The following is a 27,805-nucleotide window of genomic DNA, read 5'->3' as shown; positions in this document are numbered from 1 at the left end:
AGCAGCAGTGAATGAGAGTTCATGTTGCTCCACATCCTTGCCAGCTTTGAGTAGTTTTTGTGATTTTCCCAAATATGTGTGTAGGGGTATTCTATTCTAATAGGTATGTAGTGGTATTGGTTTCTAATAGATGTGTGATGATAACATATTTTTTCTGAAATATTAAAAATATACTTAATAGATATTTCTATCTTTAGACAAAGTGTTGCTCTGTCACTCAGACTGGAGTGTAGTGGCATGATCTCTGCTCACTGCAACCTCAGTCTCCAGGTTGTAAGTGATTCTCTTGCCTCAACCTTCCAGCTGGGATTACAGATGCGTGCCACTACACCCAGCTAATTTTTGTATTTTTAGTAGAGACAGGGTATTACTATGTTGGTCAGGCTGGTTTCAAACTCCTCATCTCAGGTGATCCACCCCCTCGGTCTTCCAAAGTGCTGGGATTACAGGCAGGAGTCCCCACACACAGCCTTCTTCTGTTTGGAAATATATAACAGATTATTGTAAATTATAGTCACCCTACTGATCTGTCTAATACTAGGTCAGATTGTTGTCTTCATTTGATATTCCCTAATGTCATATGATGTAATCACTTCTTCATATGAAAATTTGCCTGACATATGTCTTCTTTGAGATATCTGTTTAGATATTTTTGCCCATTTTTAAAATTGGGTTGCTTATTTCCTTATTGTTGAGCCTGATAAATTTGGATGAAAGTCTTTATTAAATGAATCTTTTGCAAATATTTTCCTCCATTGTGTGACTGGTCTTTGCACTCTCTTGACATTTGTTTTTGCAGAGTAAAAGTTCTTAATTTCAATGAAGTACAACCTATCAGTTATTACCTTCACAGATTGTGACTTTGGTGTTATATCAAAAAAGCATCATCAAACTCAAGGTCATCTTGATGGTCTCTTATGTTAGCTTTCTGGAATTTATAGTTTCGCATTTTACATTTAGGAGTATGACACATTTTAAGTTTTTGTGTTGTTTTGTTTTTGATGAAAGGCCTATATCCAGTTTTTTATTGTTGCTGTTTTGTTTTTTTTTTTTTGTATGTGGATATCCAATTGTTCCAGAACCATTTACTGAAAAGAGTAACCATTTTTTTTCATATTACTGCCTTTGGTCTTTTTTAAATTAACTTTTTTTATTGACAAAATATTGTGCATATTCATGGGGCATAATGTTATGTTTTGATATATACAATGTAGAAACATTTAATAAAACTAATATATCCATCACCTTATCTACTTTTCTTGTTTTTTTTTAGACAGAGTCTTACTCTGTCACCCAGGCTAGAGTGCAGTGGCTCAACCTCAGCTCACTGCAACCTCTGCCTCCTAGGTTCAAGTGATTCTCCTGCCTCAGCCTCCTGAGTACCTGGGACTACAGGAGTGAATCACCACTCCCAGCTATTTTTTTTGTATTTTTAATAGAGACAAAGTTTAATAGAGACCATATTGGTCAGGCTGGTCTTAAACTCCTGACCTCATGATCCACCTGCCTTGGCCTCCCAAAGTACTGGGATTATAGGCGTGAGCCACTGTGCCCACCCTATCTACTTATTTGTGGTGATTGGCCTTTGTTAAAAATAAGTTGAAAGAAGGAGGCCAAGATGGTCAACTAGACATAGACAGGAAGAACTTCTCCCTCCAAGACAGATCAAACATCAAGTAGACAAGCACACTCTGAACAGATCTTCAGAAAGAGGCATTTAGAGTGAGTGGAAGGAGGGAGGACACAGAGACTCCAGGCAGAAAGACAAAGAAGCTGGGAACTGTGCATGGGATTTTAAGCACCAGGGCTCATTTCTGCCCCCAAGTAGCTTCCAGGAAAAAAGTGAGTCAAATAGGTGTGAAATGGCCCACACTTCACAGTATTCTAGAATTCCAGAATTCTGGCCTACAGAATTCCAGAATCCTTGCTGTAGGAGACCCCATATCCCCCATGGACATTAGAAGCTATTTAAATTGAGTGATAGGGAAACACCTCAATCAGATGTAAAAATATATTTTAGTATTATTAACTAAAACATGTGATATTGGTTTAGAAATTGACTGATAACACAATGCATGTAATGGAAAGCCCCAGAACAACCTGGAATTAACAAGGAAACTAGAATATTTCATTTTGCCTAAGAGAAAAATTTCTAATATACAAATAAATTAGATAACATAAATAGTTCACAAGGGAAAAGAAAAATATTAATTAGCACAGATTCAAGAGAAAAGTGAAACAATATGAAAAGTGACAAACAAACATACAAAGAGATATTAGCCCTTAATAAGAATCATGCAGTGCAAATAAAAACTAGTTGGATACAGTTTTTATTAAGATATCTAAGTTGAAAAATTAAAACAAAATGAATAATATTTGTGTGGACTGAAATGTGGGAAAAGAGCAGTCTCCTGGTGGTGTGAATAGAAACTCCCCATTGGGTATACAGCTTCAAAATGTGTAAAAATTTAAAGTATGTATATTCCTAAGCAAATATTCTATTTCTAGAAATTCATTTGAGAAGATAATTGGACAAGGGTATGAAAATACATTTGCAAAAAAAGATTATCACAGGATTATTTAAAACAGTAAAAATAAAATGAAAGAAATAGGGACTAATACAATATTAAGGTATATAAAAGATTAGATTATATGATGGATTGGCATTAAGACATACAATGGATTAGGTTATATAATGGATTGGCAATAACATATTGTATCGCTGTGCATTTCTTAACAACAATAAAATGTAGTAGGATATATTACCACATGGTGATGTGATTTTTTTAATAAAAAAGGCAGGTTATACAGTTTATTAGCATGTGCAATTAATATACATGATTAATATACTTTTTTTTTCTGAGAAAATACTAAGGGCAGCCAGAGAGAAAGGTCAGGTTACCCATAAAGGGAAGCCTATCAGACTTACAGCAGATCTCTCAGCAGAAACCCTACAAGCCAGAAGAGAGTGGAAGCCAATATTCAACATCCTTAAAGAAAAGAACTTTCAACCTACAATTTCATATCCAGCCAAACTAAGCTTCACAAGCAAAGGAAAAATAAAATCTTTTGTGAACAAGCAAGTACTCAGAGATTTCATTACCACCAGGCCTGCTTTACAAGAGCTTCTGAAAGAAGTATTACACATAGAAAGGAACAATTAGTATTAGCCTTTCCAAAAATATACCAAAAAGTAAAGAGCATCAACATAATGAAGAATTTACATCAACTAATGGGCAAAACAGCCAGCTAACATCAAATGGCAGTAACCCTAAATTTAAATCGACTAAATCCCCCAATCAAAAGATACAGCCAAAACCCATATATGGGTTTTGCATATATGCAAAGAAGTAGAGAATAGAGGAACACCCAGATACATAAGACCTATAAAGAGACTTAGACTCCCACACAATACTAGTGGGAGACTACAACATCAATATTAGATAGATCAACGAGACAGAAAATAAGGATATCCAGGACTTGAACTCAGATCCAAAACAAGTAAAACTTAATAAACATTTATAGAACTCTCCACTTTAAATACACAGAATATGCACTCTTATCAGTATCACATCACACCTACTCACAGGTTTAAATGAAATATCAGTTGGCCATTATAAAGCACAATTATTGGCATAAAAGAGGTTTTCAATACCCATTTTTAGAATAAAGCAACACTCCTGTTCTCTCTCCCTCTTTCTCTTCCTCTTTCTTCCTCTCCTTCATTCTTTTTTTTTTTCTCTCTTTCTTAAAAAAAAAAGAGAAATGGTAGTGGTACCCATGTTAGAGGGCTGTACATTTTAAATTGTATTCTTCAGAGCTCTGATGTCATGTTTAGGAGCCTTAAGGGCCTTCTCAAAGGGTGATGGGATGCAGAACCATGAGCTTCAAGACTCCTGAGTGATTTCAGCCACAACAGCTCTCATTTAAGTTTCAAGAAATGGTTCATTTGGACAAATTATGACATTATTCTAAAAATAAAAGTCAGGGGAAGAGAGGACAAAGAAGTAGAGAAATTCCTGTCCAGCTTTTTAGTTAGTATAAATCAGGGTTTCTCAAATCAGCACTATTGACATTTGGGGCTGGTAATTCTTTGTTGTCAGCTGGGGGAACAAGGATGTCCTGTACATTGCAGGATGTTCAGCAACACCCCTGGCCTCTAGGTGGTAGCATCCACATCACAACTGTGATAGTGTGATGGCAAAAAATGCCTGAAGATTATTTTGGGGTAGCCAGTATTATACCCATTGCCATAAGGGTATATTAGTAGATTCATGAAGCACCTCCTTTCTTTCTTCAGTTCAGCAAGTTTGCTATTGATAAAAAAATAAATATATATAGTCGATATGAATAAAACAATGTCAAAAATTTTATTTGTTTAGTGAACTATGTGATGTTTTGCTAAATTTAAATTTTTAAATTCAGAATTTTTGCAATTCAACTTTCATAAGCCATGTTGCCTATGATTCAAGTTCTCATTCAGGGATCTTGGTCCATATTGGGAGAGGCTCCTGCAAAGCTTCTGCCCTGGGATCCTGGCACAAGCTGCTGAGGGACAGCTGAGTCTCCTCTTCTCCACAGGGCACTCCATTTCCCAAATGACAGACCAGGTGGACTCCTTGGCTGAAATGGTATTACAAAATAGGAGAGGATTAGATCTGTTGTTCTTAAAGGAAGGAGGGCTCTGCGCCGCACTCAGCGAACAATGTTGCTTCTACACAAACAAATCCGGGCTCATTTGGGACAGCCTTGCAATGGTTAGGCAAAACTTAAAAATAAGAAAACACCTCAAGGAGGTCTTAGAAAATTGGTACCAACAACTGTTCTCTTGGTCCTCCTGGATAGCATCCCTACTCACTGGATTAGCAGGACCCTTGATCCTAATGGTCCTAGGGCTAATATTTGGACCATGCCTTTTAAACATGCTTCTCAGATTTATCCAGGAAAGAATAGATTCAGTAAAGTTAATGGTTCTGAGATCCAACTATGGGCCCCTGTACTGAGAAGAGGTAAACAATTAAAGATTTAATACATGTTAAAAGAATGGGGGGAATGTGCTATAGCTGGAACCTGAGCAACACCATTTTACACAAGACAAAGCTGTTTTCCAAAAATAAGTTGTAACGGCCGCCCCATTCTCCTCACAATGACAGCTAACCTTGGCTTCTCTAAATAAAACTGCTAGCTTGCTCTGCAAAATGTCCACTATGTAAAGCTGCTTACCTTTTCTTATCAGTAACTGCCAGAATTGCTAGACTTTGCTTACCAGTAATGACCAAAGTAAGCAATCCAAGCTAATTCCATCTTGGCCCTGGTGACTTGTAGTAAGTAACTAAGATCTGTAATTTCCACCACTACCCAGATGATGTGTAAACTAATGCTTATCTTGACTTCTGTAAACCACTTAGGTAACAATCGAAGTGACAACAAGTCCCCTAGCCCTTGGAATGTCCAGAGACCCTCACCCTCATCTCTGCCCAGGAGGTGATTTACGGAATCCCCTGGCCCTCAGATCGTCTGAATCCCTTCAGCCCCACTCCTGCCCCACACCCTCACCCTGGAGGTGGTTTAAGGGCATAAAAAGGTCTTGTCACCCTCCTTTTGGGGCCATGGGTTGGAGAGACGTGAGTCCTCCATGGCCTCTGGCAATAAAGACCCTGCAATTCGGCATTAAAAAAAAAGGCCTGCCTGCTTTCATGTTGTGCGTTAACTGTTACAACTTAGTAGACACTCAAATACTGAGTACTTGAAGGGGGACTCAAGCAGGCAGGCCTGTGATTTTCCTGTTAAAAGCAGAAATTAACCACACCTTGGAGGATGTATAGTTTTGAAGGATATGGCATGTTACCAATAAAATAGAGCATTCAGTTCCTGAATTAGTGAGACAATGAAGATAAAGACAGGTATTGTGTAATAAAGGAGGAGAAATTTAGGTGTAGCCATCAACTCTAAAAATCAAGAAGGTTGAGAAATACTGTAAAACCATAGAACTGGGCTGGGCTCAGTGGCTCACAGTGGCACCTTGAGAGACCGAGGGGGGAGGATTGTGTGAATTTGGGAGACAAGTCTGGGCAGCCTAGTGAGATCCTCATCTCTACAAGAACAAGCAGGGCCTGGTGGCACACATCTATAGTCCCAACTACTCAGGAGGTGGAGATGGGAGGTTTTTTTTTTTTTTTTGCTATGAAAGTGCTTTATTAGGCCAAACTACTTACTATGAAAATGCTTTAAAATGCAGCAGGAGGAGATGTAAAGACTCAAATAAGTGTGTAGTAACAATGGCTATCAGAGCACACTAAAAAATCTACATTGCTTCCCCCTTTACCTAGACAAGGAAGCTTCTAGGCTACTTCCTCCTCCTCAGCACTCTCCTCAAACTCCTCCTCCTCAGCTGTGGCATCTTGGTTTTCCTGGTATTCTGACACTAGGTCATTAACGTTGCTCTCGGCCTCAGTGAACTCCGTCTCATCCATGCCCTCGCCCGTGTACCAGTGCAGGAAGGCCTTGCGCCTGAGCATAGCTGTAAACTGTTCGGACACACATTTGAAGAGCTCTTGGATTGCTGTGTTGATACCAATGAAGGTGGCCGACATTTTTAGCCCCCAGGGTGGGATGTCACAGACGGCTGTTTTCACGTTTTGAAGGAGCAATTCAGCAAAGTAGCTGCTGTTCTTATTCTGAATGTTGAACATTTGCTTATCCATCCCCCTCATGGACATGTGACCTCTGAAAATGGCAGCCATGGTTAGGTAGCGGCCATGACAGGGGTCACAGGTGGCCATCATATTCTTAGCATTGAAGAGTTGCTGAGTGAGCTCAGCCATGGTCAGAGCCCAGTACTGCTGGCTGCCCCAACTGGTCAGTGGGGCAAAGCCGGGCATGAAGAAGTGCAGCCGGGGAAATGGAACCATGTTCACGGCCAGAATTCAGCTGGCCCAGGAAGTGCAGGCACATGGTGACCCCACTCATGGTAGCAGTTTTAAGGTCCTGGAACAGATGTCATAGAGCACTTCATTATTGATGCAGAATGTCTCGTCTGCATTTTCAGTGAGCTGGTAGATGGAGAGGGTGGCATTGTAGGGCTCCACCACAGTTTCTGACACCTTGGGCAAGGGCAGGATGCTGAATGTGTTTATGATCCTGGCTGGGTACTCCTCGTGAATTTTGCCCATGAGAAGGGTACCCATGTCAGACCCAGTCCCCCCACCCAGGAAGTGGGTCAGCTGGAAACCCTGCAGGCAATCACAGCTCTCAGCTTCTTTTCTCACAACATCCATCACCGACTCCATCAGCTCCACGCCTTCTGTATAGTACCCCTTGGCCCAGTTGTTCCTGGCCCCACACTGACCAAAGCTGAAGTTGTCTGGCCCAAAGATCTGCCCGAAGGGCCCTAAGCTCACAGAGTCCATGGTGCCTGGATCCAGATCCATGAGCACAGCGCGGGCCACGTACCTGCCACCACTAGCCTCTTTGTAGTACACAATGATGCGTTCTAGCTGCACGTCACAGAAGGTGTGACCCAAACCAAGAGTAAAGAACGGCAAGCCATCCAGATCACCATGCTGTTCACAGACAATGGGACCTTCGAGACGGTGTGGCAGGTCAAGTTCTATAATTGCCACAAGCGGGATCACTGCCAGTGGGAAAGCCCCTTCTCCGTCATTGAGTATGAATGCAAGCCCAATGAGACATGCAGCCTGATGTGGGTGAACAAGGAGTCCTTCCTGTGAAAGTGGCCCTTTCTGATGCTGCTGGACAATCTTTTAAGAAACCTACTTTTAGATAAACCAGCGAAAGCCTTAAACAAGGCATGCCACACCATTGCTGTTCCCCATCTGGTACTGATGACTTACTAGCCCTGGTTATTTTGAAAGTGTAATTCCCCTCTGATCCAATATTCTTCACGTACAAGATGATATGTACCACCCCCAAGAGTATTTCCATCTGTATTTTGTGATGGTGTTCCTGCATCCAGTTGTTCTCGGTCATGCTATTGACCACTCGTGACTGCAGTTCAGTGGAACTGGCAGGCTTGTCCTACTCTTGACCATTCTACTGACTGACCTTGGTGTTTTGTTTCCAAGTGAAGTGATTCCTTCTTTTTTTTCCCAATGTTAAATTTAAAAATAACGATGTGTATGGGTCCTCCCATGTGTAATATGGTTATATGTAACTTGCAGTGTTCGTCAGCTTTCAAAGCAGGCTTTGTGAAAATATGATGCAAACAGCAGTGAATGGGACTCAAATGTGTGCTTCCTATAAACAGCTCAGCTTTTTAATGAAAGGATGATAACAAACTAAAAGGACAAACAGGTATGTATTTACAACGTATTAAAACTCTTTTAAGTAACTTAAGAGTTACTTAAAGTATTGTGCAATGGCCTAGTAGAAATGGGGGAAAAGCATTTGCTGTGGACCACCATCAAAGTGACAGGAGTTGTAAGGTTACCCCTTTGACAAGCTTCCATAGTCTTCAGACATCCACACTTATGGCATCCCTACATTCTTCTTCACTTGAACTTTGTAAAACTGTGTATGGACCTGTAATCAACTTTTGATATTTCTTAATAAAGACATTGAAAAAAGAAAAAAAAGAGTGGTCAGAGCCGTGCTCCTGCCGAGGGTCTGCTGAGTGATAGCAGCTGCTCCACTGCGGACGCCGCGCCATGACGGAAGAGGAGCTGGAGGCGCTGAGAAGGCAGAGGCTGGCCGATCTACAGGCCAAGCATGGGGATCCTGGTGATGTGGCACAACAGGAAGCAAAGCACAGGGAAGCAGAGATGAGAAACAATATTTTAGCCCAAGTACTGGATCAGTCAGCCCGGGTCAGGTTAAGTAACTTGGCACTTGTAAAGCCTGAAAGAACTAAAGCAGTAGAGAATTACCTTATACAGATGGCAAGATATGGACAAATAAGTGAGAAGGTATCAGAACAAGGTTTAATAGAAATCCTTTAAAAAGTAAGCCAGCGAACAGAAAAGACAACAACAGTGAAATTCAACAGAAGAAAGGTAATGGACTCTGATGAAGATGATGATTATTGAACTAAAAGTGCTTACAGACTAGAACTTAACAGAACAATTCTAGGACAGAAGTTAAGATCTGATTATTTACTTTGTTTATTGTCTATAGGCCTTTAAAAAAATAAACTTGTTATGCAAAATTAAAAAAAAATATGATCTAACTGGAAAACAATCCTGTACCACCTCCCAAAGAATCGTGGGCTTTTTTTGAATAAATAAACAAAGTAGACAAAAAAAAAAAAAGTGTATTTTGTTTGGATCCACAATGTATGGATGTGTGTTTCCATGCATGTTTGTTCATGTGTGACTGTGCATGTTATGTTTCTCCATGTGGGAAAAGATTGAAATGTAAGTTTTATTTATTATTTTAGAATGTGACATATGAGCAGCCACACTTGGGGGAGGGGAAGGTCGGTAGGTAAGCTGTAACAGATTGCTCTAGTTGCCTTAAACTATGCACAAAGCTAAGTGACCAAACTTCTCGTTTTGATTTGAAAAAAAGTGCATTGTTTTCTTGTCCCTCCCTTTGATAAAACGTTACCCTTTGATGGGCCTTTTGATGTGAACAGAAGTTTTCTAGGACAAAATATAAGGACTAATTTTAAACTTCAAACATTCCACTTTTGTAATTTGTTTTAAATTGTTTTATGTATAGTAAGCACAACTGTAATCTAGTTTTTTTTTTAATTGCATTTTAGGTTTTGGGGTACATGTGCAGAACATGCAAGACAGTTGCATAGGTACACACATGGCAGTGTGTTTTGCTTCCTTTCTCCCCTTCACTTACCTTTGGCATTTCTCCCCAGGCTATCCCTCCCCAGCTCCCCCTCCCACTAGCTCTCCCCTTTTCCCCCCAATAGACCCCAGTGTTTAGTACTCCCCTCCCTGCGTCCATGTGTTCTCATTTTTCATCACCCGCCTATGAGTGAGAATATGCGGTATTTCATTTTCTGTTCTTGTGTCAGTTTGCTGAGAATGATGTTCTCCAGATTCATCCATGTCCCTACAAACGACACAAACTCATCATTTCTGATTGCTGCATAATATTCCATGGTGTATTTTTAAGAGAAACCGGTGCTTTCTTCTAGTTCATTTGTAATTCCCTTGTTACTGTAAAAGACTGTATATTAATTATGTTTACAGTTTGTTGCAACAGCCATTTTCTTGGGAGAAAGCTTGACTGTAAAGCCATTTGTAAAAGGCTTTGCCATACTCATTTTAATATGTGACTGTTGCTGTTAACTTTTGATGAATAAAAACCTATCTTTAAAAAAAAAAAAAAAAAAAAGCAGGCAGGTTTGCCTGATCAAGACTGTGAGGAGGAGGAGAATCAGCTTCAGAAGAGCTGCAGCAGGAGTGGGAAGCCAAGCAGGAGAAGATCAAGAGCGAGGAGATTGAGATCACCTTCAGCTACTGGGACTGCTTTGGGCACTGGTGGACAGTCAAGATGAGAAAGGGCAATACCTTGCAGCAGTTCCTGCAGAAGGCGCTGGAGATCCTCCAGAAAGACTTCAGTGAGCTGAGATCTGCAGGGGAGGAGCAGCTCATGTACATCAAGGAGGACTTGATCATCCCGCATTATCACAGCTTCTATGACTTCATCGTCACCAAGGCATGGGGGAAGAGTGGGCCGCTCTTCAACTTTGACATTCACGATGACATTCGGTTGCTCAGTGATGCCACCGTGGAGAAAGATGAGTCACATGCAGGCAAGGTAGTGCTGAGGAGCTGGTATGAGAAGAACAAGCACATCTTCCCTGCCAGCCGCTGGGAACCCTACAACCCCGAGAAGAAGTGGGACAAGTACACGATCCACTGAGCGTCTGGGAGGCTATGTGGCCTCAGCTCTTCAGCTCCCTCAGTGTGCCCCATGATATCCCGGGACCCCAGGCACCCACTCCCCTGCCACCATGCCAGGCACACTGGGAGGAGGACAGCAGCTGCTCGTGTCCTGACCTTGGCATGTCAGTGACTGCTTTATTCTTTTACAATAAAGAAGTGCACATGTCAGAGCCGGAGCACCTGCAGTGTGAGACACCGCACTTTGTTTCAAAAAAAAAAACAACAGAAAACAAAAAACATTTTCCCTGTCCAGTCTATCATCGATGGGCATTTGGGTTGATTCCAGGTCTTTGCTATTGTAAACAGTGCTGCAACGAACATTCGTGTGCATGTGTCCTTATAGTAGAAAGATTTATAATCCTTTGGATATATAACTAGTAATGGGATTGCTGGGTCAAATGGAATTTCTATTTCTATTTCTATTTCCTCAAGGAATCACCACACTGTCTTCCACAATGGTTGAACTAATTTACACTCCCACCAACAGTGTAAAAGTGTTCCTATTTCTCCACATCCTCTCCAGCATCTGTTGTCTCCAGATTTTTTTATGATCGCCATTCTAACTGGCGTAAGATGGTATCTCGATGTAGTTTTGATTTGCATTTCTCTAATGACCAGTGATGATGAGCATTTTTTCATATGTTTGTTGGCCTCATGTATGTCTTCTTTTGTAAAGTGTCTGTTCATATCCTTTGCCCACTTTTGAATGGGATTGTTTGTTTTGTTCTTGTAAATCTGTTTTAGTTCTTTGTAAATTCTGGATATCAGCCCTTTGTCAGCTGGGTAAACAGCAAAAATTTTTTCCCATTCTGTTGTTTGCCCATTCACTCTAATGACTGTTTCTTTTGCTGTGCAGAAGCTGTGGAGTTTGATAAGGTCCCATTTGTCTATTTTGGCTTTTGTTGCCAATGCTCTTGGTGTTTTCATCATGAAGTCCTTGCCTACTTCTAAGTCCTGAATGGTTTTGCCTAGATTTTCTTCTAGGGTTTTTAAGGTGTTAGGTCTTATGTTTAAGCCTTTAATCCATCTGGAGTTAATTTTAGTGTAAGGTGTCAGGAAGGGGTCCAGTTTCTTCTTTCTGCACATAGCTAGCCAGTTTTCCCAACACCATTTATGAAACAGAAAATCCTTTCCCGATTGCCTGTTTTTGTCAGGTTTATCCAGATTGTATGATTGTAGATATGTTGTGTTGAATCCGATGTCTCTATTTTGTTCCACTGGTCTATATCTCTGTTTTGGTATCAGTACCATGCTGTTTTGATTACTGTAGCCTTGTAGTATAGTTTGAAGTCAGGTAGTGTGATGCCTCCCGCTGTGTTCTTTTTACTTATAATTGACTCTGCTATGCGGGCTCTCTTTTGGTTCCATATATAGTTTAAGGTGTTTTTTTCCAGTTCTGTGAAGAAGGTCATTGGTAGCTTGATGGGGATAGCGTTGAATCTATAAATCACTTTGGGCAGTATGGCCATTTTCACAATATTGATTCTTCCTAACCATGAACATGGAATGTTTCTCCATCTGTTTGTGTCCTCTCTTATTTTGTTGAGCAATGGTTTGTAGTTCTCCTTGAAGAGGTCCTTTATGTTCCTTGTTAGTTGTATTCCTAGGTATTTTATTCTCTTTGAAGCAATTGTGAATGGAAGTTCATTCTTGATTTGGCTCTCTTTAAGTCTGTTATTGGTGTATAGGGATGCTTCTGATTTTTGCACATTGATTTTCTATCCTGAGACTTTGCTGAAGTTACTTATCAGTTTCAGGAGATTTTGGGCTGAGACCATGGGGTCTTCTAGATATACTATCATGTAGTCTGCAAATAGAGACAATTTGGCTTCCTCCTTTTCTATTTGAATACCCTTTATTTGTTTTTCTTGCCTGATTGCTCTGGCTAGAACTTCCAGTACTATATTGAATAGGTGTGGTGAAAGAGTGCATCCTTGTCTAGTGCCAGATTTCAAAGGGAATGCTTTCAGATTTTGCCCATTCAGTATGATATTGGCTGTTGGTTTGTCATAAATAGCTTTTATTATTTTGAGATATGTTCCATCAATACTGAGTTTATTGAGGGTTTTTGCATAAAGCGCTGTTGAATTTTGTCAAAGGCCTTCTCTGCATCAACTGAGATAATTGGTTTTTGGTTTTGGTTCTGTTTATGTGGTGAATTATGTTTATAGACTTGCATATGTTGAACCAGAGTTGCATCCCCAGGATGAATCCTACTTGATCATGGTGGATAAGCTTTTGGATGTGCTATTGCAATTGGCATGCCAGTATGTTATTGAGGATTTTTGCATCTATGTTCATCATGGATATTGGCCTGAAGTTTTCTTTTCTTGCTGAGCCTCTGCCAGGTTTTGGTATCAGGATGATGTCGATCTCATAAAATGATTTGGGAAGGATTCCCTCTTTTTGGATTATTTGGAATAGTTGCAGAAGGAATGGTAACAGTTCCTCTTTGTGTTTCTGATAGAATTCAGCTGTGAACCTATCTGGACCTGGGCTTTTTTTGTGTGGTAGGCTCTTAATTGCTGCCTCAACTTCAGATCTTGTTATTGGTCTATTCATGGTTTTGACTTCTTCCTGGTTTAGGCTTGGGAGGACACAAGTGTCCTGGAATTTATCCATTTCTTCCAGGTTTACTAGTTTATGTGCACAGAATTGTTTGTAATATTCTCTGATGATGGTTTGAATTTCTGTGGGATCTGTGGTGATTTCTCCTTTATCATTTTTTATGGCATCTATTTGGTTATTCTCTCTTTTCTTTTTTATTAATCTAGCTATAGTTTGTCTATTTTGTTGATCTTTTCGAAAAACCAGCTCTTGGATTTATTGATTTTCTGAAGGGTTTTTCGTGTCTCTGTCTCCTTTGTTCTGCTCTGATCTTAGTTATTTCTTTTCTTCTGCTAGGTTTTGAGTTTTTTTGATCTTGCCCCTCTACCTCTTTCAATTTTGAGGATAGGGTATCAATTTTGGATCTCTTCTGTCTTCTCATGTGGGCACTTATTGCTATATATTTTCCTCTAGAGACTGCTTTAAATGTGTCCCAGAGATTCTGGTATGTTGTGTCTTCATTCTCATTGGTTTTGAAGAACTTCTTTATTTCTGACTTCTTTTTTTTTGTTAATCCCATCAACATTCATGAGCCAGTTGTTCAGTTTCCATGAAGCTGTGTGATTCTGGGTTGGTTTCTGAATTCTGAGTTCTAACTTGATTGCACTGTGGTCTGAGAGACTCTTATGATGCACTCTTTTGCACTTGCTGAGGAGTGATTTACTTCCAATTCTGTGGTCAATTTTAGAGTATTTGTGATGTGGTGCTGAGAAGAATGTATATTCTGTGGATTTGGGATGGAGAGTTCTGTAACTGTCTATCAGGTTTGCTTGTTCCAGGTCTGAGTTCAAGTCCTGGATATCCTTGTTAATTTTCTGTCTGGTTGATCTGTCTAATATTGACAGTGGAGTGTTAAAGTCTCCCACTATTATTGTGTGGGCATTTAAGTCTCTTTGTAAGTCATTAAGAACTTGCCTTATGTATCTGGGTGCTCCTGTATTGGGTCTGGATATATTAAGGATTGTCAGCTCTACTTGTTGTATCGATCTTTTTACCATTATGTAATGTTATTCTTTGTCTCTTTTGATCTTTGTTGCTTTAAAGTCTATTTTATCAGAGATGAGAATTGCAATTCCTGCTTTTTTTTCTTTTCTCTCCATTTGTTTGGTAAATCTTCCTCCATCCCTTTCTTTTGAGCCTTTGTGTATCCTTGCATGTGAGATGGGTTTCCTGGATACAGCACACAGATGGGTTTTGAGTTTTTATCCAATTTGCCAGTCTGTGACTTTTGATTGGTGCATTTAGCCCATTTACATTTAGGGTTAATATTTTTATGTGTGAATTTGATACTGTCATTTTTTTTTTTACTTTTTTATTGCATTGTAGGTTTGGGGGTACATGCGCAGAACATGCAAGACAGTTGCGTAGGTACACACATGGCAGTGTGCTTTGCTTTTCTTCTCCCCTTCACCCACATTTGGCATTTCTCCCCAGGCTATCCCTCCCCAGCACCCCCTCCCGCTGGCCCACCCCTTTTCTCCCCAATAGACCCCAGTGTTTAGTACTCTGCTCCCTGTGTCCATGTGTTCTCATTTTTCATCACCCACCTATGAGTGAGAATATGCAGTATTTCATTTTCTGTTCTTGTGTCAGTTTGCTGAGAATGATGTTCTCCAGATTCATCCACGTCCCTACAAATGACACAAACTCATCATTTCTGATTGCTGCACAACATTCCATGGTGTATATGTGCCACATTTTCCCAATCCAGTCTATCATCAATGGGCATTTGGGTTGATTCCAGGTCTTTGCTATTGTAAACAGTGCTGCAATGAACATTCGTGTGCATGTGTCCTTATAGTAGAACGATTTATAGTCCTTTGAATATATACCCAGTAATGGGATTGCTGGGACAAATGGCATTTCTATTCTAAGGCCTTGAGGAATCGCCACACTGTCTTCCACAATGGTTGAACTAATTTACACTCCCACCAACAGTGTAAAAGTGTTCCTTTTCCTCCACATCCTCTGCAGCATCTGTTGTCTCCAGATTTTTTAATGATCACCATTCTAACTGGCATGAGATGGTATCTCAATATGATTTTGATTTGCATCTCTCTGATGACCAGTGATTATAAGCATTTTTTCATGTGATTGCTGGCCTCATATATGTCTTCTTTTGTAAAGTGTCTGTTCATATCCTTTGCCCACTTTTGAATGGGCTTGTTTGTTTTTTTTCCTGTAAATCCATTTGAGTTCTTTGTAAATTCTGGATATCAGCCCTTTGTCAGATGGGTAAACTGCAAAAATTTTTTCCCATTCTGTTGGTTGCCGATTCACTCTCATGACTGTTTCTTTTGCCGTGCAGAAGCTGTGGAGTTTGATTAAGTCCCATTTGTCTATTTTTGCTTTTGTTGCCAATGCTTTTGGTGTTTTCTTCATGAAGTCCTTGCCTAATCCTATGTCCTGGATGGTTTTGTCTAGATTTTTTTTTAGGGTTTTTATGGTGCCAGGTCTTATGTTTAAGTCTTTAATTTATCTGGAGTTAATTTTAGTGTAAGGTGTCAGGAAGGGGTCCAGTTTCTGCTTTCTGCACATGACTAGCCAGTTTTCCCAACACCATTTGTTAAACAGGGAATACTTTTCCCATTGCTTGTTTTTGTCAGGTTTATCCAAGAATGTATGGTTGTAGATATGTTGTGTTGCCTCCGATGCCTCTGTTTTGTTCCATTGGTCTATATCTCTGTTTTGGTACCAGTACCATGCTGTTTTGATTACTGTAGCCTTGTAGTATAGTTTGAAATCCGGTAGTGTGATGCCCCCGCTGTGTTCTTTTTGCTTAGAATTGGCTTGGCTATGTGGGCTCTCTTTTGGTTCCATATGAAGGTCATGGTGGTTTTTTCCAGTTCTGTGAAGAAAGTCAATGGTAGCTTGATGGGGATAGCATTGATTCTGTAAATTACTTTGGGCAGTATAGCCATTTTCACGATATTGATTCTTCCTAACCATGAACATGGACTGTTTCTCCATCTTTTTGTGTCCTCTCTTATTTCATTGAGCAGTGGTTTGTAGTTTTCCTTGAAGAGGTCCCTTACATTCCTAGTAAGTTGTATTCCTAGGTATTTTATTCTTTTTGTAGCAATTGTGAATGGCAGTTCCTTCTTGATTTGGCTTTCTTAAGTCTGGTGATTGTGTAGAGGAATGCTTGTGATTTTTGCACATTGATTTTAAATCCTGAGACTTTTCTGAAGTTGCTTATCAGTTTCAGGAGTTTTTGGGCTGAGGCGATGGGGTCTTCTAGGTATACTATCGTGTCGTCTGCAGATTCTATTTACATAAACTAGTAAACCTGGAAGAAATGGATAAATTCCTGGACTCCTGTGTCCTCCCAAGCCTAAACCAGGAAGAAGCTGAAACTATGAATAGACCAATAACAAGGTCAGAAGTCAAGGCAGCAATTAAGAGCCTACCACACAAAAAAAGCCCAGGTCCAGATGGGTTCACAGCTGAATTCTACCAGACACACAAAGAGAAACTGGTACCATTCCTTCTAAAACTATTCCACATAATCCAAAAAGAGGGAATCCTTCCCAAATCATTTTATGAGACCAACATCATCCTGATACCAAAACCCGGCAGAGACCCAACAAGAAAAGCAAACTTCAGGCCAATATCTATGATGAACATAGATGCAAAAATCTTGGTACTGTCATTTTGATGCTAGCTGGCTGTTTTCCCCATTAGTTGATGCAGATTCTTCATTTTGTTGATGCTCTTAACCATTTGGTATGTTTTTGGAGTGGCTGGTACTAGTTGTTCCTTTCTATGAGTAGTGCCTATTTCAGGAGCTCTTGTAAAGCAGGCCTGGTGGTGACAAAATCTCTGAGTACTTTCTTGTTCACAAAGGATTTTATTTTTCCTTCACTTATGAACCTTTGTTTGGCTCGATATGAAATTTTGGGTTGAAAGTTCTCTTCTTTAAGGATGTTGAATATTGGCCCCCCTCTTTTCTGGCTTGCAAGGTTTCTGCCAAGAGATCTGCTGTGAGTCTGATGGGCTTCCCTTTGTGGGTAACCCAGCCTTCCTCTCTGGCTGCCCTTAGCATTTTCTCCTGCATTTCCACCCTGGTGAATCTGACGATTATGTGCCTTGGGGTTGCTCTTCTTGAGGAATATCTTTGTGGTGTTCTCTGTACTTCCTGGACTTAAATATTGGCCTGCCTTGCTAGGTTGGGGAAGTTTTCCTGGAGAACATCCTGAAGAATATTTTTCAGCTTGGATTCATTCTCTTTGTCACATTCATGTACTCCTATCAAACATAGATTAGGTCTCGTCATGTAGTCCCACATTTGTGGAGACTTTGTTCATTCCTTTTTGCCCTTTTTTCTCTAATCTTGGCTTCTCATTTTATTTCATTCAGTTGATCTTCGACCTCTGATATCCTTTCTTCTGCTTGGTTGATTCGGCTGTTGAAACTTGTGCATGCTTCATGAAGTTTTCATGTTGTGTTTTTCAGCTCCATCAATTCACTCATATTCCTCTCTAAGTTGTCCATTCTTGTAATCATTTCATCAAATCTTTTTTCATGGTTCTTAGTTTTTTGCATTGAGTTAGAACATGTTCTTTAGACTCATGGATGTTTCTCATTACCCACCTTCTGAAGTCTGATTCTGTCATGTCATCACACTCATTCTCCATTCAGCATTCAGCTTTATTCCCTTGCTGGTGAGGAGTTGTGATCCCTTGTAGGAGGAGAGGTGTTCTGGTTTCAGGTATTTTCTTCTTTTTTGCGGTGGTTTCTTCCCATCTTTGTGGATTTATCTACCTGTCGTCTGTGTAGTTGCTGATTTTCAGATTTGGTCTCTGAGTGGATGTCCAGATTGTTGATGATGAAGTTATTTCTGTTTTTTAGTTTTCCTTTTAACAGTCTGGCCCCTCTGCTGTAGGACTGCTGAGGTCCACTCCAGGCCCTGCTTGCCTGGGGATCACCTGCAGCAGTTACAGAACAGTAATTGTTGCTACCAGTTTTTTCTTCTGCTATTTTTGTCCCAGAATGATGCCCGCCAAATGTCAGTCTGATCAGTCCTTTGTGAGGTGACACTTTGGATATATGGGAGTCAGGGAGCTGCTTGAGGAGACAGTCTGTTCTTTATAGGAGCTCAAGTGCTGAGCTGTGAACTCCATTGTTCATTCAGAGCTGCTAGGCAGGTACATTTAAGTCTCCTGCAGCAGAACTCATAAACTCCCTTTTTTTCCCCAGGTGCTCTGTCCAGGGAATTAGGGCTTTATTTATGAGTATCCGTTGTGCTGCTGCCTTTTTTTTTTTAAGTTGAACAGTTGACTCCCAGGTGTTTCAGTCACCTGCTAAATGGGTGCCGGAATCTGTGTGATTTTCCGTGAGGCAACCCACTGTGCTGGCTGAAACAATAGTGCTGCCCGGGAATCTCCTAGCCTGGCTCCCTGTTTCAGACTTGTTTAATCAGATGAATGGGCAAATTTGCCTTCCCAGAGCTTCAATTGTCAGCTTAAAAGGGCAACCAGACCAGTGTATTTTGTATGGAGAGCCGCTGCATTGGGGCACTGGCAAAACAGCCGCACTGGCTGAAACAGCCATGCTTGCCAAAACAGCCGTGCTGGGGACCTGTGGGGCTCTTCCGCCTGGGAATCTCCTGGTCTGTGGGCAATAAAGATCCATCTGGAAATGCAGTGTCCACTCTCCCTCTGCACTTTCTCTTTGAGCTCCAATCCTGAGTTGCTCCTAAAGGGCCATCTTGGATCCATGGATAAACATAGTTACTTTTAACGTATATTTACATATCATGTATATTAATGCAAATTACATTGGTGTGAAAGTAGAAATAACTGGATAAGTAAAAATAATCTGGTGCTGTGATCATCAGCTGAAGTGTGCAAAGCAGTTTTGGCTAATTTTCATCATCCAATGAGAGCCAGTACTTGACCTATAATTATGTAATTAAAAATGGGTTTATATTTCAGATTTAGATTAGATTAAGCTAAACCTACTCTAAAAGATTAGAGCACATTTAATCTTTGTTATGTTTTATTACCATGTTTCACTGAGTACAAGATCTTTATACTGTTAAAAAAAATAAGTTGTGAAGATGGAAAACAGTGGTGATTAATAAAAATAATAAATTTATTTAGTTAACTACATATTATTCATTTTAATGGGCTTTTGACACTGATGAGATAGAGTTCAAGGAGTTAGCACTATAAATTGTGTGGTTCTCATTCAGTTAAATTTTCTTTAGGCAAAACTATACTTGAGTTTGCCAATGTAGAAAGGACATGTACTTTGAAAAAATAGGTTAAAACAAATGCCACATATACTACTGGTATTCCATTTTTAAACTAAGAAGGTAAAATATTTTTAGTAACTATTTTCTCTAACTCTTTTCAGCTATAAGGTAGAGAACACACTGATTCAAAGCTCACAAATATATAAAATAAAATATTCTTTAAAAATACTTTAAAATTCTTGTACATTTTAAAAATGTTTACCAAATTTATGCACATATCACAGTGTAAACTATTTTTGAATGCAGAAATGATGTCTAAAACCACTAATATATGACATATGAAAATTCACTTTATTTCCTACTTTGGCATAATAAACTCTTCCTAAATAATATATAGAGTATTATTCAACATTTAGGAATATGACAACATATTTTCCTACAGAGTGGAGCACTCTGAGCTTTAGAAATATCATGAGGAAGATGCAGGAAGATATGATCACATCAAAATGAGTAGAGAGATAACATAAAGGGTGAGAGAATTGAACATGCTATATAGTCTTTTTCATATAAGACTGCTCAAGATTTGAGATATAAAAACATCTTTCCCTGTGTTATATATATTATATACATATATATACACATATAACAAATATATATTCACACAAACAGCATAGAAAAATATGTGTGAGTGTATATATACATATACATATATATAAGGTTGAGAAAGAGAGAGATAAAGAGGAGAGTTAGATTTTCTACAGCTACATATATGAAAGACTGCTGCAATTTCCCAAGTAGGAATACAGCTTATACAATGTATTTTTTTCTGAGAGTATATGTTGTGGTGGTGAAATATACAGATATCAATAGACTTGGAGATTGATACTATAATGTGATTAGTCACAGAATGTTTATAAGAAACAAGGTGCTGGGTAGTTGGAGAATAAGGGTACTCTGTCATTTTGTGAGAAATGAAAATGTATCTTTTCTTGCATCAATCTTGCTCTAATGCTGAGGAAAGTACCACTAAGCCTTTATCAACTACATTCTTTCAGGTTAATATAGTGCAGAAAACAGATTTAGTTCAGTTTGTAGTTTATTTTACCCATGTTGCCAAAAACCTATATTGGCAAATACATAAATAGTATGGTCTTATTTGAAAATGTTGGACATAAATTGAAGTTTGTAATAATTTTATGTTCATATTTCACATGGCAAAGTAAGTGTGTTACGTAGTACTAAGAAATCTGAGTTTACATATCATCGTGGCCCCTCTGTTTTTTCTTTTTCTTTCCTTTTCTCTTCTTTTGTTTTGCCAGAATTATTGAGAAGGAATCATGCCTCGGAAGGTTGAAATAATATACTGTGTCATTCCTAAAGAAATAGCCTTAAGCCTGAAGCAATGGAGTTACAAAAAATATAAAGTATTAATCCAAATTTGAAACATCTTAAATATCATTAAAAGAACAACATTCATATAAATAAAAAATTAAATATTATCCCAAATAATTTATTTGACACTTTATGACCAAAAAGACAAGACTGGGACCACTCTTTTAGCCTGAAACAGATGAGATGTTAAGAAGTATCAAGGTTAACAAACTTCAGATATGAAATCTATTTCTGAAATTTGAACATATCTTGTAGCCTATCTGAGCTTTTAATGTGTTGTTCAAAAATTGAATATATTAGCATAATCCCTAATAGCACTTATTAAAATATAACATATGAAAAAGAATATATGAACTAAATATACAGAATAGAAAATGTATGAATACTCATGCTCCCAACAACCATATTGTGTTAGTCCAATTTCATTGCTATAAAGTAATACCTGAGACTGGATAATTTATGAAGAAAAGATATTTATTAGGCTTATGGTTCTGCAGGCTGTACAAGCATGGCACCAGCATCTGCTCAGCTTCTGGTGAGACCTCAGAGGTTTTTATTCATGGCAGAAGGTGAAGCGAGAGGAAGCATGCCAGATGGAGAGAGAAGGGGCAAGAGAGATGCCAGGGTCTTTTCAACAACCAGTTCTCATTGTAAGGGAAGGATAATACACTCACACCAAGCCATTCAAAAGGGTTTCATCCTGATTACCAAGCACCTCTCATGTGTTTGGGGATTATATTTCAACACAAAATTTGGAGGAGACAAACATTCAAACTATGTGACGTGTTAACAAAATACTGCATATATATTGAAAGCCCTATTTTTCCCTTGTGCATTGCATTTTTCTTCATTAGGCATAGAGATCACTATTATTTCTCTAAATTGTATATCTTTTTTATTTTGTATTTTATTTTACTTATAAAAATAGAATTCTACTGTATATAATTTCCAATTGTTAACCAATTTGTATTTCATGTATTTAGATTTTGAATTTTACCACAAAAAAATCATACTTTATTGCACACTTCTCCTGTTAATGTATATTTAGGTTATTTCTAGTCTCAGGCTTTTATAAACAATATTTTTGTAAATGTCCAAGTACATGCTCATGTGCGATAATTTGTTCATTTTCACCTTTTCCTCAAAATTTTTAGGTATACTCTTATTATAGCTGCTTTTATCAAAGCTTCTATTCTTTCTTTATTTTTTTCTTTTTCTTTCCTTCTCTCTTTTCTTTTCTTTTTTTTTTTTTGAGGCAGAGTTTCATGCTTGTTGCCCAGGCTGCAGTGTGATGGCATGATCTCAGCTCACCACAACCTCCTCCTCTCTGGTTCAAGAAATTCTCCTGCCTCAGCTTCCTGAGTAGCTGGTATTGCAGGCATGCACCACCATGCCTGGCTAGTTTTGTATTTTTAGTAGAGATGGGGTTTCACCATGTTGGTCAGGCTCACCTAGAATTCTCAACCTCAGGTGATCCACCCACTTCAGCCTCCCAAAGGGCTGAGATTATAGGTGTGAGCCACCATGATTGGCCTCTTTATTTTTTAATCTATATTTCAGTTTTGCTGGTTGCAACACTTCCCGATTACATATTAGAAAATGTATTTCTTTTTGGTGGATCCAAAATGGCCGAATAGGAACAGCTCTAGAGTGCAGTTCCCAGTGAGAATAACGTAGAGGGTGAGTGATCACTGCATATCCAAACAAGTTATTACCACCCACAGACCAGGAGATTCCAAGGCTGAAAAGCTTCATGAGTTTCTAGCATGGCTGCTTCAGCTGGCACAGCGGGTCTCTGCACAAAACCTCACACAAATCTGGGTGGTCATTTCAACTGTTATCTGGAATGCCTGGGAGACAGAGCTGCCCATTCAACTGAAAAAGAGGGCTGAAACAGGGAGCCATCTCATCTGGTTCCACAGGTCCCACTCCCACAAAGACCAGCAATATTAAACACTCTGGATTGAGAGTTTCACAGCAAGTATAGCTGGACCTGGGATGGTCCAGCTCTGTGGGGGGAAGGGCATCCACCATTACTGAGGCAGTCCACCATTACTGAGATAGTCCACCATTACAAAGGCAGACTGCCATTACTGAGGAATTTCTAACTATACCTCTACAAACAAAATCACAAGGAAGTTCACACAGCAGCTGGGCAGAGCCAACGGCAGCTCAGCAACATCTCTTCTGGCAGACTGTGACTAGGCACCTCTTTGCTGGGCAAAGATTAGAGAAAAAAGAGTAAAAAGAAATGAACAAATCCTCCAAGAAATATGGGATTATGTGAAAAGACCTAACCTACATATGATAGGTGTACCTGAATGTGACAGAGAGAATGAATCCAAGCTGGAAAACAATCTTCAGAATATTATTCAGGAGAACTTCCCAATCATAAGGCAGGCTAATATTCAAACCCAGGAAACAAAGAGAACACCACAATGATATTCCTCAAGAAGAGCAACTTCAAGGCACATAATCATCAGATTCACCACTGTTGAAATGAAGGAAAAAAATGCTAAGGGCAGCCAGAGAGAAAGGTCAGTTTACCCACAAAGGGAAGCCCATCAGACTAACAGAAGATATCTCAGCAGAAACCCTACAGGTCAGAAGAGAGTAGGGGCCAATATTCAACATCCTTAAAGAAGAGAATTTTTAACACAGAATTTCATATCCAGTAAACTAAGCTTCAAAAGCGAAGGAGAAATAAAATCATTTATGAACAAGCAATTGCTGAGAAATTTCATCACCACCAGGCCTGCCTTATAAGAGCTCCTGAAAAAAGCACTAAACCTAGAAAGGAACAACCAGTACCAGCCACTCCAAACACATACCAAATGGTAAAGAGCATCCACACATGACGAAACTGCATCAAATAATGGGCAAAACAACCAGCTAGCATCAAAATGGCAAGATCAAGATCAAACTCACAAAAAACAATATTAACCTTAATGTAAATGGGCTAAATGCCCCAATCAATAGAAACAGACTGGCAAATTGGATAAAAGGTCAAAATATTGGTGTGCTGTATTCAGGAACAAATCTCACATTCAAGGACACACATAGGCTTAATTAAAGGGATGGAGGAAGATTTATCAAGCAAATGGAGAGGAAAAAAAAAGCAGGAGTTGCAATCCTAGTCTCTCATAAAATAGATTTTGAAACAACAAAGATCAAAAGACATAGAGAAGGGCATTACATCATAATAAAATAATCAATTCAGCAAGAAGAGCTAATGATCCTCAATATATATGCACCTAATACAGGAGAACTGAGATACATAAAGCAAGTTCTTAACGACCTACAAAGAGACTTAGACCAATAACAAGGGCTGAAGTTGAGGCAGCAAATAATAGCTTACCAACCAAAAAAAGCCCAGGTCCAGATGCATTCACAGCCGAATTCTACCAGATATACAAACAGGAGATTGTACCACTCCTTCTGAAACTATTCCAAACAATCCCAAAAGAGGAAATCCTTTCCAAATCATTTTATGAGACCATCATCATCCTGATATCAAAACCCAGCAGAGACTCAACAAGAAAAGAAAACTTCAGGCCAATATCCATGATGAAAACAGATGCAAAAATTTTCAATAAAATACTGGCAAACTGATTACAACAGCACATCAAAAAGCTTATCCATCACCATCAAGTAGGCTTCATCCCCGGGATGCAAGGCTGATTCAACATATGCAAGTGTGTAAATGTAATCTACCACATAAACAGAACCAAAGACAAAAACCACATGATTATCTCAAGAGATGCAGATAAGACCTTTGACAAAATTCAACAGCCCTTTATGCTAAAAACTCACAATAAACTAGGTATCCACGGAATATATCTCAAAATAATAAAAGCTATTTATAAGAAACCCACAGCCAATATCATACTGAATGGGCAAAAACTGGAAGCATTCCCTTTGAAATCTGGCACTGGACAAGGACACCCTCTCTCACCAATCTTATTTAATATAGCACTGAAAGTTCTAGCCAGAGCAATCAGGCAAGAAAAAGAAATAAAAGGTATTCAATTAGGAAAGAAAGATGATAAATTGTCTCTATTTGCAGAGACAATTTAGAAGACCCCATTGTCTCAGTCCAAAATCTCCTGAAACTGATAAGCAACTTCAGCAAAGTCTCAGTATACAAAATCAATATTCAGAAATCACAAGCATTCCTATAAACCAATAACAGACTTAAGGAGAGCCAAATCACGAATGAACTGCCATTCACAATTGCTACAAAGAAAATAAAATACCTAGTAGTACAACTAACAAAGAATGTAAAGGACCTCTTCAAAGAGAACTACAAACCACTGCTCAAGGAAATAAGAGAGAACACAAACAGATGGAAAAACATTCCATGCTCATGGTTAGGAGAATCAATACTGTGAAAATGGCCATACTGCCCAAAGTAATTTATAGATTCAATACTATCCCCATCAAGCTATATGACCCTCTTCATAGAACTGAAACAAACCACCTTAAATTTCATATGGAACCAAAAGAGCCCACATAGCCAAGTAAATTCTAAGCAAATATAACAAAGCTGGAGTTATCTCACTACCTGACTTCAACGTATACTACAAAGCTACAGTAATCAAAACAGCATTGTACCAAAACAGAGATGTAGACCAATGGAACAGAACAGAGGCCTCAGAGGCAACCTCACACATCTACAACCATCTGATCTTTGACAAACCTGACAAAAACAAGCAATGGGGAAAGGATTCCATTTAATAAATGGTGTTGGGAAAACTGGCTAGCCATGTGCAGAAAGCAGAAACTGGACCCCTTCCTGACACCTTACATTAAAATTAACTCCAGATGGATTAAAGACTTAAACATAAGACCAAACACCATAAAAACCCTAGAAGAAAACCTAGGCAAAACCATTAAGAACATAGGCATAGGAAAGGACTTCATGACTAAAACACCAAAAGCATTGACAGCAAAAGCCAAAATAGACAAACAGGATCTAATTAAACTCCAGAGCTTCTGTACAGCAAAATAAACAATCATTAGAGTGAACTGGCAACCAACAGAAGGGGAAAAATTTTTGCAATCTATTCATCTGACAAAGATTCTAATATCCAGAATCTACAAAGAACTAAAACAGATTTAAAAGAAAAAAAAAACCCATTCAAAAGTGGGCAAAGGATATGAACACACACTTTTCAAAAGAAGACTTTTGTGATACCAACAAACATGAAAAAATGCTCATCATCACTGGTCATTAGAGCAATGCAAATCAACACCACATTGATATACCATCTCACACCAGTTAGAATGGCAATCATTAAAAAATCTGGGGACAACAGATGCTGGAGAGGATATGGAGAAATAGGAACGCTTTTACGCTGTTGGTGGGAGTGTCAATTAGTTCAACCATTGCGGAAGACAGTGTAGTGATTCCTCAAGGTCCTGGAAATAGAAATTCCATTTGACCCAGCAATCCCATTACTGGGTATATATCCAAAGAATCATAAATCATTCTATTATAAAGACATGCAAACATATGTTCATTGCAACACTGTTTATAATAGTAAAGACCTGGAACCAACCCAAATGCACATCAATGATAGACTGGACAAGGAAAACGTGGCACATATACAACATGGAAAACTACACAACCATAGAAAATGATGAGTTTGTGTTCTTTGTAGAGACAAGGATGAATCTGGAAACCATCATTCTCAGCAAACTAACACAAGAACAGAAAATCAAACACTGCATGTTCTTACACATAGATGAATGTTGAACAATGAGAACACATGGACACAGGCAGGGGAGCATCACACACTGGGGTCTGTTGGGGGGAAATAGGGGAGGGACAATGGGGGATAGGAAGATTGGGGAGGGATAACATGGGATAAATGCCAGATATAGGTGACAGGGGGATGGAGGCCGCAAACCACACTGCCATATATGTACCTATGCAATAATCCTGCATGTTTGGCACATGTACCCCAGAACCCAAAGTGCAATAAAAATATATATATATAAAAGAAAATGTATTTTTGATGATGTAATTTATTGCTTATACTCTCATTCATAACTTCTTTATATGTTAAGACACTTAGTCTTTAGTATTACTTTGAACTGCTTTTCAAGTGTATCCTAGTAAAAAGGTTTTTTGTGTATCTGTTTTTACCAGGTCTCTGGTATGACACTAGCAGCCAGAACAATTTTATACGAAATGTTAAGTTTTTCAAGAATCAAGTGGTAATTTTACATAACCTATTTCAGAAAACACAGAAAAATAAAAAGTTTTTAACCTATTTTCTAATATTAGAAAAATCTTAATATAAAACCAGAAAAAATTGTTATAGAGGCATGAAACTGAACTCAATTTTTCCCCTAAATATAGATTTAGCCAACAGTAACAAAATATGAGCAAATCTAATCTGGCATTTATAATAAAGAGAATATATTATGGCATAGTATTTATCACAAGAATGCAAGCTGTGTTTAACATTGGAAAATTAATTTAATTGATATGTTTTGGCTCGGTGTCCCCATTCAAATCTCATCTCAAACTGTAATTTCCAGATGTTGCAGGATGGTCTGGTGGGAGGCGACTGGATTATAGGAGCAGTTTCCCCATGCTGTTCTCATGATAGTGAGTAAATTCCCACGAGATCTGATGGGTTTATAAGTGATGGGCTTCCCTGCTCTCTCTCTTGCCTGCTGTCATGTAAGATATACCTACTTCCCCTTCCTTCATGATTGTAAGTTTCCTGAA

At 38.9% G+C, this 27,805-nt stretch overlaps 3 pseudogenes; 2 read left to right on the top strand and 1 right to left on the bottom strand.

Annotated features, from left to right (window-relative positions):
- Positions 1–6,332: 6,332 nt before the first annotated feature.
- LOC100894401 (tubulin beta-8 chain pseudogene) lies at positions 6,333–7,989 on the bottom strand (annotated as a pseudogene).
- Positions 7,990–8,578: 589 nt separating this feature from the next.
- LOC100395983 (programmed cell death protein 5 pseudogene) lies at positions 8,579–9,164 on the top strand (annotated as a pseudogene).
- A 240-nt stretch (positions 9,165–9,404) lies between these two features.
- LOC100407605 (protein FAM50A pseudogene) lies at positions 9,405–11,046 on the top strand (annotated as a pseudogene).
- The last annotated feature ends 16,759 nt before the right edge of the window (positions 11,047–27,805 follow it).

The sequence above is a fragment of the Callithrix jacchus genome, chromosome 1, assembly GCF_049354715.1.
Source record: "Callithrix jacchus isolate 240 chromosome 1, calJac240_pri, whole genome shotgun sequence".
NCBI lineage: Eukaryota > Metazoa > Chordata > Mammalia > Primates > Cebidae > Callithrix > Callithrix jacchus.
Note: the sequence above shows the minus strand (reverse complement) of the source record. Positions and strands in the feature narration are given on the sequence as shown.